Here is an 8959-nt window from a genome sequence, read left to right as displayed (position 1 = left end):
CTTTCTTTCTTTCTTTCTTTCTTTCTTTCTTTCTTTCTTTCTTTCTTTCTTTCTTTCTTTCTTTCTTTTCTTTCTTTCTTTTTTAAGAAACTGTTTGGGCCTACCCAAAGCAAACTTGCATCCTATTTTTAGGGAAAAAATGTTCCTCCATTGAACAAGTATACATGCATGAGGCTCAGATGTCTTAAACATGAGGATCTCACTACAAGCAACAATACAAAATATTAGTGCTTAAAACCTCATCAGAGAATTCAACTCTGATTTTGCTTGAGATATTGGTCTTTGATAGAGACAATGCAAAAAATGTTGTTAACTATACATTTTTAATGTTTTTTGGGAGACGTCCTGGAATTATCAATAGACATAGGGGATATAGTAGAAGCTCTCTCAACTGGTGTCCACTTAATTTACTCCTTAATTGACCAATATTCCTCATTTCCCTTGAAAATACATATTAACTGATGCCCATAGAATGCAGGATGCTTGTAACTCGCAAGCTGCTCTTGATCTACTCACACCTGTGAGTGATTCCTTACCAAAAGTCAGTTGTAGGGTTTTTTTTCCCTCCAAACTTGTCTATGCTAGATTGATTTGAAAGTGCTTTAAGTTCTCTCTCCACTCAGGGAAAAAAAAAATTAAAGAAAAGAGGAATATAAAAGGAAAAATGAAAATCAAAGGAAGCATCCCGGGTATCATTTACATACATTCTTTGTTAGAAAGGGACAGACTTTAATTCAAAGAAATTACCTTGATCCTACTTTGAAAGAATAATAATCAAATTCATATGCATAATTTTCCTGCTAAATTGAGTTTCTCTATTAAATAACCAACTTCAGTGTCAGATTGTGAAAGCTAAGAAAGGTTATATAGAACTATTTTGGCTCCTTTTGCAAATATTTCTGGCTTTTCTAGACTGATGATCTGAGGTATTCACGTATAGATCATTTCCCTGTGTTCTGAGAAACCATAGTTGAAAACTATATGACAGTGTTATGTGATCATGTTAACCCTGGCCTAAGGATCAATATTAGATATTTATTCTGAAATAAATGCTAGGAAAAATGTTGTTCTTCAAGTGAATTTGTATTTTTTGGGGGGGATAGATTCTTAATTTCTTTGAAACTGTTAGTGGGTACTCAACAGTGAGGAGGTAAGCTCACATACTAGACACCTGGTCATGAGAAAACAGATGTAAGATAGGCTGACTGCCATGGTCCAGGTGACCCACATGGAAGGCCGTTAGGTGTTAGGTCTTCCACGGTAATTATTAGCAATTATTTGTTTCCTTGTCTATCTCCCCATCCACACAGGCAGAGCCCTCATGTAGAGAGATAGTGTCCTGTTCAGAACAACCATTTTTATGGAGACCAAGGCATCTTAAGACATTCAGGCTGCAACTACTTAGGGAAAAAGTCAATAATTTCCTTGGATGTGAGCATCATTAATCTGTATAGTGTAGGCTGGTTGGAGGGAACAAACACCTAAATAAGAAGCAGAAGTTCTGAATTTTGGACTTGTTTGACCTACTTCTTCTTTGAGAAGGATTTTTAAGCATCAGAAAGAAAATTATTATGAAATAACTCTTTTACATATATTTCATTTACACCTTGTAACATTCAAAGTAGGAGGCATTTTGTCTGTTTTTATAATTGAAAAAGTGGATGAGGAGATTACACATTTTACCCAGCTTATTTAAAGACACAAAGCCTTGTCTGTGGCAAACTCAGATGTCGGATTTTCCAAACAATATATGCGTTTTCACTTTGTTATTTCTATTGTTCTTCATCTCTGAATGTGGGCTAATAATGCTTCCTTGCTCACCTTGGAGGTTTGCTCTGTAAAGCCTATAACGCAAAGTGCCCTGGAAACTCAATCACCCCCCAGAAATACGTTGGTATTATTACACCTGGAAAGTGGAAATATAAAGAGGAATTAACACCAACTGTAGAACTGCCTTCTCTCCTCAAAATCGTTCCTTGGGTATAAAGCCGTCTCTTACACGAAGCTGAATGTACCTGGGTTTAAGAGAATTGTAAGTGTTTTTATTATGCGCTTAGGTAGTGTGTAGGTAAACTCTGTGTTGTCATTTGGGAAGCAAATTTCCTTCATTCCTTCATCACACAGGCATTACAAATGGCATCATTAGCTCCACACCCCACCACGCTATCCTTGTCTCTTACAGAGGGTTGCTGATAGGTATCAAAAACCTACGGTGATGTGAGGTGTATAGAAAGCTGGAGAAGTACCACGAAAGTGAGAACTAATAGACACAGGAGTCACTTATTGATAGGAGCCAGACCAACACTTTACACGTGGGCAGACTGTTTCAGGATTAGCCACTTCCCCCCCTCCCCTCCTCCCTGTAGCTTCAGATTTGACAGAACTGAGATGTGGAGTCTTTGATAAGAGGAAAAATGGGACACATACCTAGGGACACTGGCATGCTTCATTCATTCATTCATTCATTCATTCCTCTACTTCCTTCTTCCTCTTTTTTCTTTCTCTCTTTCTTTCTTTCCCTTTTTTTTTTTCCTCTTACTTTTTCTTTTTTTGAGATTTGTGAGAATGGATTGTAATGAGACATTTTAAACCTTTGGTGTCTCCATGTGGTGGACTTCTGGCTTCAGCCATATGGATGCCCAGGGACCCACTGGTTCAAGAGGAGGGATCCCTCCCTTGTTCATCCCTCTGTCCTTCTTCCTGCTCTGCTCTTGCACACCCTCTTTCCCCCCTGCTTTCCCTCCTTCTCCTGAGGTCAATGCCCCTCTGTCTTTCTCCACCCCTTTCCCCTCCAATCTGAGCTAAGCTGAGCATGACTTCTATTCCTAAAAATGCAGTGGACCATGGAAGGATTAGGAAACGTAAAACTGAAAAACTAACTTAGGATGAAGGGACAGAGGAAAAGCTGCTCCTTCGCTTTATTTTTTTTTAAATTTCCCAAGCCAGGGCAGTGGGTGAGGGAAGAAAGCAAGACTTTGAGAGTTCAGGATGAAGAACTAGCTTTTTCTTTCTGCTGTAACTCTTGAAAAGGAGAACGTGATGGGTGCAGCACAGGAGGGTGAGAAACCTCAAAACCTGCAGGTGCTGGGTTTCCATGGTCTCTTCCTCACTTACAGTCACACCTTGTACACCTGAAGCATTAGAAGTGTTGTTAAACTATGTTTTATCTTTTGTACATTGTGGATCAAGTTGAGTGAGTCCTTTCAGACTGGCAATGGTTGGGCTACAATCCTCTGCCTTGTCACCATTAGGGGGCTCGATCAAGGGTCAAAGGGCATCCTTAATATACACCTCCCCACCCTCTTCCCCACCTCACCCACCATTGTCCAAGCAAATGGTCGGTAAGTGGAAGAAATTGTCGTGGTTTTTTTTTTTTTTGAATCGCACTCTGACTTCCTATGTGAATATTTATGTCAATACAGCCAAAAATAAAATAAAATAACATAAAATAAAATGATAAAAGTGAAATCATATTTCCTGTAAACACAAAAATAAATATGAGTCCTGAAAAATGAATGCTTTTTTTTTTTTTTCTTAATAAAGGTGCACACTTAGGCCATTTAGACTTTACTTACAAGGGCCTGGGGGTTTCTTGTTTTGATTTTTCCCACTGTACTTTGTCCGGAAGGGCAGATGGTATAAATAAGGCTAATGCTAAAAGGATCTGTCCTTTATACTCCCTGTTCCTTCACCTGAGAAATGCTGCCACACAGTCACTAAAAAAGGGTATGACACGGTAGGGTGTGTGCCCATACTCTGGGGTAGTTTTGAAATTCAAAAATAACTTTGTTTTGTGAGTCATTGTTATGCGCTGAGTTGTGCACCCCCTCAAACTTATGTGTTGTAGGCCCAGTCCCTGGTTCTGTGGAATGTGACAGTATTTGGAAATAGGGCCTTTAAAGCAGTAATAGGTTAAAATGAGGCTGTTAGGGTGGGCCCTAGTCCAGTTTGACTGGTGTCCTTATAAGAATAGGAAATTTGGACACAGAGGTACATGAGGAATGTGCATCGACAGAGGAAAGACCACGTGAGGCCACCTGCAAGCCGAGGAGAGCGGACTCAGGGGAAACCAAACCTGCTGGCACCTTGGTTTTGGACTTCCATCCTCTAGAAGTGTGAGAAAACAAATCCGTGTTGTTTAAACCACCCAGTCTGTGGTATTTTATTATGGCAGCCCTAGCAGACTAATCCATTCATCTGTTTGTTTTTTTTTTTTTCTTTTTTACCCCAATGGCTTTGAAACTGAAAATGGGACACTTTTAATGGAAATCACATCTAAGAAAGTCATATTCTCTTCTAACAAGATTCTGACTTTATGGCACAGTAATTTTAGATAAGCAGAGAGGAACTCACTTGAAGTCTCAGTTTAGGCAGTGTTTCTTTCTCTGGGTTGAGTCCTGCACCAAGGAGGCCAAGGTAGGACACAGGTAGCTGGCACATGGGCGCCGATGGAAGCCACAGCTGGCAACATCCTGTACATGTAACAAGTTGTCTTCAAGGGGAGATGGTGGGTGGGATGAGGATTGGTCATGTAAGGGCTTTTGGTTTGTACCACATATTTCCATCTAGACTTACGGGAAAATTATTTTTAATCACAGATCTTGCAACTGTTGGGTCAACAACATGATCATTGTAGGCAAGAGGTAGCACTTAGAGGATGCTAATCCTAAATTCTGTGCTTTTTATGAGTATACCTAAGGTAAACCCAAAACAATGCTTCAAAAACTTTTCCTAAACCTCACACCACATGTACATAATTATAATCCATAATGTCCAGGAATGGGGCTGAGCAATCTGTATGTGAAAAGGACTCGGGCCCTGGGTCCCACTGATTTATTTATTTATGTTTTCAGATTCCAAGGATACTTGATTTCCTGCTTCCTGACCTGCTTTCCAACACTCTTCCCATGGAAGAGGGAGTTGTCTCAAAGTCAGTATTCCATGGTAGAAATTGAGGGCCAGGTTATGGGCATGTACCTTACACAGAAGCAATTCTGTTGCCTACTGGTTCCATCTCAGCTCTGTCTAGATGGGGTTTGTGTTGGGTGATGGATGGAAGTATGATAATTGCCCCCTTTCTTCCAAAAGGAAGTTAATAAAAGCAATGTTCCATTGTGCCAGGGAATCCATCTCATTTAATGATGAAAATGCACACATACACACAAAGGAAAATAATGACATTTAATCTTCATCCTGGTAAAGGAATATATTCTTCTGACTTGACTTACCTTGTAATAGTGAATATATTCCAACAATAAGCATTTCAGAAATGCCATAGAATTACCCCCCACCTATATTTCTTTTGGGGTTTTTTTCGAACTTCAACTCATGGTTACATATGTTATGTTCATGATTCTATGGAAAAACTCATGCATTCATTCAATGGTTCCTTCACTCATGTATTTACTTATTTATAAAATTCCCAGCCTGCTATGAATTAGGTACTGTACAAGGCACTGGGGAGGCACCAGTGAACAGAAGAGACAAAAATCTGAAGTTTGGAGCTTTTATTCTAGAAGGGGAACTGATCATGAACAGGAAGAAGGACATAGACATGTCAGGGCAAGAGGCTGGGGAGGTCCTCCCTGGGAGGACAACATTTGAGTAAAAATCTGAAGGAAGAGAGGAAACTGCTCTGAAAATATTGGGAGAAGAGCGTTGCAGCCAGAGGAAACAAAATTTCTAGGGTTGGAGCTGCCTAGTGTTATTCTTGAGAAACAGTGGTGCTGAGGTTGGGTGAGCCAGGCTGGGACTGACAGAAGATGAGCTCAGAGAAGTGATGGGGATGGACTGGAGCTGATCGTGAGGACCTTTGGAGCCACAATAGGACCGTGGGTTTTATTTTGAATGAGATGGGAAGCCTTTGGTGGGCTTTGAGCAGAGTGGTGAAATGATATGACCTATTTCAACAGAATCACGCTGTCTTCTATATTAAGAATGGACTGAAAGGAGAAGAGGAGTAAGAACAAAACACAGGTAGAGGGAGATCTACCCTTGAAGCTTTTGCAATAATAGGCCATTGCAATAAAAAGCTATTTTATAATCAAGCAAGAGATGACGGTCATTTGGTACAGATTAGTGGTGCTGATGTGTGAGGGAAAAGTGGTTAAATTATAGAAAAAAATGTGAATGTGAATCTGGAAGGATTTGCTGATCAGCCATAAGGAAGAGGAAGAGAGTAAAGGATGACATCAGGGCTGGGGCCTGAAATTGCCATTGACCAAGATGAGGAATGATGTGGAAGGTGCTGGATTTGGGGCCTGATTATTTTGTGATGCCTACTAGAAATTCAAGTGGAACAGCCAACTGTGAAGTTAGATACGCCAATCTGGATGTTGTGGGTGACATTGGACCTAGACATAGAAATTTAGGAGTGCTCACCATAAAGGTGGCATTTAAAGCCATGAGACTGGACATTACCCAGGAGTAAGTATAGATTGCAAGAGGCAGAGATTGGAGTGAGGCAGCCTCAAGTCCAGGAATTCCTAGAGCCACCAGAAGCTGGAGGAAGCAAGGAATTGAATTTCCCCTGGAGCCCTAAGAGGAAGCAGGACCTGCCAAACCTGTGATTTCATGCTTCTATCCTCTAGAACATTGAGAGAATAAATTCGTGTTGTTTTATGCCACTGAGTTTGTGGTAACTTGTGATGGTAGCCATAGAAAACCAGCACAGTATCTCAGTTGTCTTAAAGTTTCAATATTGGCCACTTTTAATTACTGTATTTCTTTCCTCTTTGTAAAATGTTATTTTATTGAGTACTTCAAATAGCAATTTTTACCTAATATGATTTTGCAAATACCGCACGAAGCTGTACTGCACAACACATTTGTTCTTTTGTTTATTACATTTTCCTGTTTTATTCTGAATATGATAGGGCCAAGATATTACTGCATATATTCTAATCAACCCTACTTATTTCCTTAATTAACTGTAGTGTGCTCATTGTGACAAATCGTGAGGTCACCCAGGAGGAAAGGGTAAAACCATTAGCTGACAATCAAGACGTGGAGAGCTTTAGTGGTGAGGGCTCCTGTTTTGCATTCCTGTGGAATAAAAACCATTCCAGAAGCTATCAACAGAAAACAAGATGGCAATTTGATCTATTCCTTTGCTGATAGCTGCTCCTTAAATATACAATATTCTATTGCCTCTCTTTATTGCCACATCCATAATTCTAGTTTATTACATCATAAGCAATTTACTATAGGCCTGTATTTACTGCACCTTTAATTTCAAGGCTACACATTTAAATTTTAGGATTCCCTTAGATAAATGTTCACTTCCTCGATCAGCCTTCCTCTTCTTGTTTTACTTTTGGAGACCATCACAGCCTTTGCAAAGTCTCATGCAGGATGAATTTGGATGGGAAGCAGGCATTCCCTCACTTGACAGAAAGTGAATGGACAGGAGGTGCCTGGATTTTTCCCTTTCAAAAAGTCCTGGCCAAGGACAGAGCTGTGGGTAATGACAAAGACAGCCTCAATAAGACAGTCGTGTAACCCAATCTGCTACAAGTGTCTTCAGATATCTCCCTTTGAAGAGGGAGAATGAAGTTTGATGTCAACCCTGAGACAGTAACCACATCTGAGCTCTCTCCTTGATGCCTCAAAGACATGTAAATGAATTCAGTAGGAATGGCCTTCAAAGAGAAACAAAACATGTCTATGGAGCAAGGAATTACTGATGTGCTTCAGAGGGTAGCCAGTAAGGGAAAGGGTATGGCTTATGGACAGTTTAGCAGATACTACTAGTAATTTTTCTTAATAAGTTTGAGTTGCACATTTTAAAAAATACAATACCAGAATTACACTTACTCCGGTGTTATTTAACACTCAATTTCATTCATGAAACATCATTGGCCATCTATTTATGTCTAGAACTATGCCAGCAGCAGTAGAGGATACAAAGACGAAAAACACTTGGTTCTGCCCTCAGCAGAGCCACCAGTCTGTTGGGATAGGTTGCCCTACTAGTGGTAGATTACGGAGAAGGATATTATGTACAGCAGTCAATTATTCTATCAACAAAGCAAGAAGCCCCCTGTTGTCTCTCCTACAGAGAATCTCCCCAAAGTCCTCCAGCCACAGGAGAACTCTCCCTCTCTTTCGGTAACATAAAATCTACTGCATATTTGGAGGAATTTATTCTGGCATAAAACCTTAAGCCTAGAGCCTGTCTATTCTTTGAGGGTAGGGTCAGCGTTTATAGAAATGTGCCCTCTCCTTCAGAACTAAGTGCAGTGATTTGGACATAGTACATTGTCCCCAGTAAGTAATCCTTCAATTGAACTGATTCTCTTTCTTGTGCCTTAACACTGTGCTCCACGAAGTAGTTTGTTCTGTGAAAACAAAGAAGCCTGTGAGAGGTAGGAAAGAAGGAGAGTGGTTGTCAGGTCTGTAGTGAGACTGCCTGACTTTCTCCATTACTGCCTTTTCAACAGTGATCGTTCACTTTCTCCCAACTATTACGGCCCGTTGTCTCCAGGCACTTTCGAAGCTCTGATCTCTTAGTGCTAGCTTTTCGTCAGGTTGCCAGGACCTCAATATCATGGAGGAATGGCTCATCTCCTACTAAACTGCAGATTTCAGGCAAGAAAGACTAATGCCAAAGAATTCGTGCCAAACTTTTATTCTTATGGAAGTCTGTGAGTGCTTTAACATCTCTTGAGAGAAGTTTCAGTTTTTGCTAAGGGGCTCACAATTTCATGTATCTACTTATTAATTAAAGGGATGAAATATGACAAGCTCACAACCTGTAGTTTCAGGGAAGCCATGTTAGGTGTTTCATCCTGATTTTCTAGTTTTCTTTCCCTCAATTTCTGCTATTTCTCAAGCCTAATTTTTTTCTCACTGAGAAGGAAATATTGCTGTTAAAGATGAAAACTATGTCTGAAGCCAGGACAGATGGAAACTCACAGCTCCAACAGAGCAGTATTTACCTGTGTGTGCATATATGTCA

The 8959-nt window shown here is 40.2% G+C and overlaps 1 protein-coding gene across 4 annotated transcripts in view; it reads right to left on the bottom strand.

The window, feature by feature from the left end:
* GRIK1 (glutamate receptor, ionotropic, kainate 1) overlaps nt 1-8959 on the bottom strand; it is a 454613-nt gene that overhangs the window by 188096 nt on the left and 257558 nt on the right. The gene's annotated exons all lie outside the window — the stretch shown is intronic.

Source organism: Propithecus coquereli, unplaced genomic scaffold (assembly GCF_000956105.1).
Source record: "Propithecus coquereli isolate 6110/MARCELLA unplaced genomic scaffold, Pcoq_1.0 Scaffold54, whole genome shotgun sequence".
NCBI classification, from domain to species: domain Eukaryota; kingdom Metazoa; phylum Chordata; class Mammalia; order Primates; family Indriidae; genus Propithecus; species Propithecus coquereli.
The sequence above is the reverse complement of the archived record's forward strand: the minus strand, read 5'-3'. Positions and strand labels throughout refer to the sequence as shown.